The 6,000-nt window shown below is 45.5% G+C and overlaps 1 long non-coding RNA gene across 1 annotated transcript in view; it reads left to right on the top strand.

Moving 5' to 3' along the window:
• Positions 1-1,061: 1,061 nt before the first annotated feature.
• Positions 1,062-6,000, top strand: part of LOC147204606 (uncharacterized) — a 43,281-nt gene continuing 38,342 nt past the window's right edge. The window contains exon 1 of the long non-coding RNA XR_015100991.1: positions 1,062-1,427. This is a non-coding gene — a long non-coding RNA (uncharacterized LOC147204606). The remainder of the gene's footprint in view (positions 1,428-6,000) is intronic.

Raw genomic sequence — 6,000 nt, 5'->3', positions numbered from 1 at the left:
TGTCCAATATTGGCCCAACTCACCACCGGCTTGGAGAAATAAGCGGTGCGACAAGAGCAGAGCGAACGAAAACGGGCAGCTTGTGCGTTTTGTGCTGTTCTGTAAATGTAGCAATCAGCCCACATTGATTTCCCCGCATCCCCTTGTGGTTTGGCGCAGGCCAAATTAATGGCAGATTACAAAAAGCCTTTAAACCTTTTGTTGCCCCCCCCCACACCCTCCTCTCCCCAACACACTTCACTCACATCCAAACTTTCTATTTACTCTTTTTTTTTTCTTTGTTCCTACCTTGCTGATTTTATCTGCGCTCTCTGAAAAGGCTCGTTCACTTAACGGCGCATTCGCTTCTTTCGTACTTACAGCAAATGTGTTGTTGTCATGGTTTTCAAACTGCAACTCTGCCACAAACCTGCATGAACTCGCTTTAATGGATCAGCTCGTTGAGATTGGGTTAGAGGTTATGCTTTGGTCATTCAGTTTTGGCTTAGGGGGTTGGCTGAGGGTCTGAATTTTTTTCTTCAAGCCTGTTAGGATTATGTAAACCACATTTTAGCCAGTTAGATTTGGTATACGGGTAGGTTGGGTTATGACGTTGCGTCGGGTTTGATTTAGGGATCGGGTCTCACTTCAGCAAGTGTCCTACCCGGTTTTGATTTTGGCCTGTGTTAAGGGATTCCGATTTTGGCTTTTTTCTCACTTGCTGTAGTGTCTTAGTTTGGGTTCAGTTTAGCTTATAACGGTCTGAAGTAGGGTAAGCGTCTCATTCTCTGTACCTCGGTCAGTTCAGGATCGGATTTGGGGTTTGGGTTTGGATTGGGTTGGGGTTTCCTCCTCAATATTGTTTGCTAGTTAGGATTCTTTTTTTAGCATTTTCAGGTCAAGATATCATTTTCAGTTCCGGACTAAGTTAGAATTTCCCCACTTTAATTTGTTAGACATTTTGGGTTGCTTTTGGATTTGGGTTAGGGCAAATCGACGCGGCGTGGGGGGGGGGAGTAGGAAATGGGGGGGGGGGGGCTTGTGTGTTTGTGTGCGTGATATTAATAATATATATTTTTTGTGTTAATGTACACTGTACCTAAAGAATCCAATCCGTTTCACTTTCAGAAGAAAAGTCTTTGAAAAAAAAAAATCAAAAGCAGGTCACCTTTTACCTACGGTGGGGCGTGACGTCCATCACCGGAAGTTGTTCGCGGTGAGCAATTGCAGCTGCTAATCAGAGCCGTTGCGATACTGTATATCGTTCACCTTTTTTCCCCTCTTTCCGTTCGTTTCATCGTCGATTCACCGATGGCACTGACAAAAAAAATGGAACTATGGAGCATCAGGAGGATTTTAAACCGTTCGTGAGCTACGACAGTGATGTTCATGCATTGAACTGGCTGCAAGAGTTCGTCCGATGCCTCCGCGTCAGATCTCCCACTCAGGTAGGCTGTGATTCCCTTCTCATAAACTAATGTGTTTACTTTATTTTATGTTTCATTCACCTTCGGCTGTTGATCAATATAACATGCGCGCGTGCCGTAACGTTCGATCGCGGAAGGTTGGTTGACTTGAAAAAGTAGATCTCGTTCTCTTTACATTCTTAGCTGCTAAGTATTGTGTTAAGGGGTTGATGTGATGCGTTTGCTGATTGGTAGAGTTGGGGGTCTCATGCTTGGGGGATTGGATCGGGACCAGCAAGTTTGCTACACGCATCACTGCCAGTCACAACCCGCCCAGCTACGGTTCTGCTTTGGAACCGCCTCAGCCGCGATTTGTACTTTAGCATGTTTGCTTGTCCCCTTGGAGGCTTGGAGCTCTGTGGCCAAGACTTATAAAGCCCGAGTTTCCTTATCGTGCTTTCTGTCAATTATGGATTAAAACGACAACAAAGTGTCAGTTTCACCCCTCCACTTCCTGGAGCTGGCAGAGCTTTTCATGGCACTTGGTCCAAAAAACCAATTCCTAATCTTCGAAGCCTTTCTATCCAAACTGTGACCCGAACTACTTTGTACTGGGACTTCAAGTGTCTCAGGACATCCAAGTGAACTGTGAAGCTTGGCACCTGCCTGTCACGGTTTATATTAAAAGCCATTTCGAGCATTTTCGATAATTTGCTAAACCGCACTTGGGTCCAACCCCTTGCCCGTGACAGTCTCGTACTCTTGTATGTGTTCATTAGTTAGGGGTAGGGAGCTAAGAGTTCGTGTAAGAGGTTACAATGTTAGGGTTAGGGCAGAGATGGGCAACGCCAGCACTTGATCACTTGAATTAGGTGTGTTGGGCCAGGAGACATAAAAAATAAAATCCAGGACACCGGCCCCTGGACGACCAGGATGTCCCACTCCAGAGTTAGCGCCTCACTCTCTTCAGTGCTCTAGCACTGACTTAAATGGGGTCATTTGAGTTACTGTCTCGGTCGCGAGTTGCAGATCGCATGCTAGCCGGCCGGGCACATCCGCCGTGGCTCTTCGGGTGGAGTCCTTCCTCTAAATTTGCGATCATCATGATAAGCCCTGGCCCTCACCCGCTGACATAGTTGATGCCAGATTCTGGCCCGATAAATAATTGGGGCCAGTTTAAGCACCAGTTTCAAGCACCAGAGCTCAAGCCAATTTCCGTGATGGAAAAAGAAAGAACTGGTGCTAACCGAGGCACTGGCCCGGAACTAGCACTAGTGCAAGCGCGGTGGAACGTCGGTGCGAGTCACGATGCTGCAATTTCAATCCAAAAAGGGAACGTCTGTTTATTAATCTTGCGAGAGTCTCCATGAGAGGGTGAAAATATCATTACGTGCTCCTAGTCTCCAGCATTAAAGTTGTACAGCACTCAGTAACTACCTCAATATAAACGGAGCATTGTTATCTTAGTAAAAGCAGACATTGGACACAGCTCATTAGATTCTGTCATGAATGTTGTGCTTGGGGAGTGTAATTGTGCGATGGCAAGACGCACGCTAGTGTGTGTGTGTGTGGGGGGGGGGGGTGATTGCAGGACCGGGTTAAAAAAAAAGAGTGAGCCATCATACCGCTGTGCTTGTTTACACGGAAAATGTGGCGATGATGGCGCCCCAGCGTGTGATTGTAAAAAGTGTTGTGCCATCGAGTGCAGTTACTTCCCTTTCGCCGCCGCCATTGATTACACCTCACCGTTTATCCACAACCTCCACAATGCTGCAATCTTGTACATGTCAAAATTGCATTTCTTCTCCCCCCCCCCCCCCCCCCCCCCCCCCCCCATTTCACTCCCCAGAGGCTTTTATGTTGGGAAACATCAACCAAGGCTTTTTGTGCTAATTCGGTGCGGCCCGAATAGGTTTCGTCTCGAAGGTAGGCCCGCTTCCATAAACATCTTTTTGGAGCAGATGTATTTTGCGGAATATGCTTTTGCAGTGAAGCCTTTCCAGAAAGTTCTGGTGCGGGGATTGGGTTATGAATCCACATGACAGGGCTGAGGCGAGGCGAGGCCACACACGCCGACAAACAAATAAACACACACACACACTTGCCTGTCTTGCCTCCTTGCCTTGTGTCTTGTTGACGCTTCTCGGTTTGTGCTGACAGAGCGATTTCCAACAACAACAACAACAACAACAACATGACCAACAACAACAATAGCTGGAGATTTTCTGCAACAGTATTTGGGCGTGTGTGTGTGTGTGTGTGTGTGTGTGTGTGTGTGTGTGTGTGTGTGTGTGTGTGTGTGTGTGTGTGTGTGTGTGTGTGTGCCTGTGCAAGCATCTTTGTTGTGGGCACATAACTCTGCTTTATCAGCCGCATTCTGGAAACAAAAAGCTGGGTCCCACTCGGATGTAAATCTTACCATTTTACGGCAACGTCTCGCTGAAACTTTTCAGGCCCAGACAGGAAGTGCTTCTGCTTAAGCAGGCTAAACACGCGCACACACACACACCCACACATGCACAAAATCGTCAAGGCTCACTACTCTTAACGACCCATCGACCAGCAATCAACAGTCATGTGCTCTATAACCTCAAGTGCAGTACCAGGACTGGACACAGGTGGCAGGGCATCGAGACCGCTGGAAAAATGAAACAAAAATGATGATGAAGCAAGTTGTTAGCTTACTAGGTCCATTGCGGATTGTTGTACGACTTGGAGGATTCAATACTTTAGTGTCTTAGCCAGAAGGGTTTGGTCATGAACAGCCTGAGTTGGCTTTGGGTCGGGAAAGCAGGGATAACTGTATGAAATGATTAAAATGATATTGTTCTTCTTGTTGATGTATTTGTTTTGGATTCATGACAGGGTTTAGTGATCTATTTTAATTGAAGACAACATTGAAATGACATTTTGTTATGAAAATTGCAGCACCATTTTATGTGTCTTGAGCGAGCTCCAGAAATGGACCGATGACTCATTGAGAAATGTATTCGCAGTCTTTCAGGATTGTTAGCAATAGAGTTGGTGTAGGGGCTAGGAATTAGGGAATAGAAATAAATGCTTGGGTTATCCACGCTGGTTGGCCAAGAATTAACTTGTAATGTTAGACTTTGTCTTGTTCCGTTGTGCGTGTACATCAGATCATATTTTCTGTCTTTGGAATAAGTCGCGTCACAGTCATTGAATCAGCCGTGCGTATTTTGGAGTTATTTCGATGTGCAACCGTTAACCTCTTGTATGGATATTAATTCACACCTTCTCTCTTGCTCAACTTTTTTCCATTCGCAACTGTCCCCCCACCCCGTTTTTTTTTTTTGTTGTTATTGATTCTGCACTGTAATTTTCCACACTTCCTGTCATCTCTCATCTCTTCAGCCCTCTGAGATTTTTTTTCCATCTTCCGAAGAAAGGTACAATAAAAGAAACGGGGGGGTGAAAAAAAAATCACACCTCGGTAGAATGCCCCCCCCCCATTCTTTTCCCCCTCCAGTCGTCTGTCTTCCCAAACAATATTACAAAAGCAATTCTACAGCAGTCAATAGGCAGCGGGATTGGCTCTCATCCGCCTCGTCCCACGGGGATGGCCGTATCATCAATATAGATTTATACCGTAGCCTGGCAACTAACATACACAAATGTCAAAGCGGGTAAAAAAATAAAAAATAAAATACATGAATCAAATTTTACAACAAGGTGTAGTGACAAAACTGTAAAGTACGAGCGGCAGCGGACGAGTACGTTTCCCAGATGGATGACTGGCAGGTGCAGTCACAGAGCGTCAGTCTCTTCCATCAGCGTCATACCAGGTTGGTCAGCGGAATATTTTTCCTTAACCCGGCAACAGAAATGAGTGGTGTCCAGTCCGGGGTCCGACCCCGTTTTAATTGATTTTTGATAGCCGATACCAAGGACGTACTGGGACCAAAATTTGGCCGGTGAATATTCATCTGCGGGGTGAGGTGTGGTGTTTGTCGGATCATTTGGTGATGTAACGGGGGGGGGGGGGGGGGGGGGGGTCGGTGTCCGACATATGGTTTGTTAGTTTTTATTACCTTTATTGTTTTTAGTTAGTCATCGTAGTTTCGTTAGTTAAAAAAAACACCCTATATTTTATTTAGTTTCATTTGATTTTAAAAATATATATATTCTTATTTTTTTCACAATTTTAGTTGTCATTTGTTTGTTTTCCTTCAATATTATAACCCCGGTTTGCTTCAAGTGATGTTCTCGGTGCGAGCTGCGGACGTGATGCCATCGAGTTCAGTCGACTGCAGAGGGCGATTGAGCGTCAAAATGGCCGCCTCCGAATAGCGATGCAAATGGGTGGTTTCATTTTTCCCAATGCTGATTCGATGGATGCAAAATCAATCCGAATTTTGTGTTCGGGGTACACACAACATTTCCGACGTGTGTTTTCAGTGATATTCGCCAAGGTTGATTTAGCGTTAGCATACTAGCATTATTTGTAAAGGAGCCGAGCCTAGCCAAATATTTGAGTTGTTCTTTTGGTGACCGATGCTCTCTGACTTCCAATCTTTTAGGCTGTATTCGATTGTTATTTAAGGCTTGAGCGTGACCTTGCTGTTGCTCAGATTAATGCACAGATGTGTTGTGG

Source organism: Hippocampus guttulatus, chromosome 5 (genome assembly GCF_054856545.1).
Source record: "Hippocampus guttulatus isolate MCC_2025c chromosome 5, RoL_Hgut_1.0, whole genome shotgun sequence".
NCBI classification, from domain to species: domain Eukaryota; kingdom Metazoa; phylum Chordata; class Actinopteri; order Syngnathiformes; family Syngnathidae; genus Hippocampus; species Hippocampus guttulatus.
The sequence above is the reverse complement of the archived record's forward strand: the minus strand, read 5'-3'. Positions and strand labels throughout refer to the sequence as shown.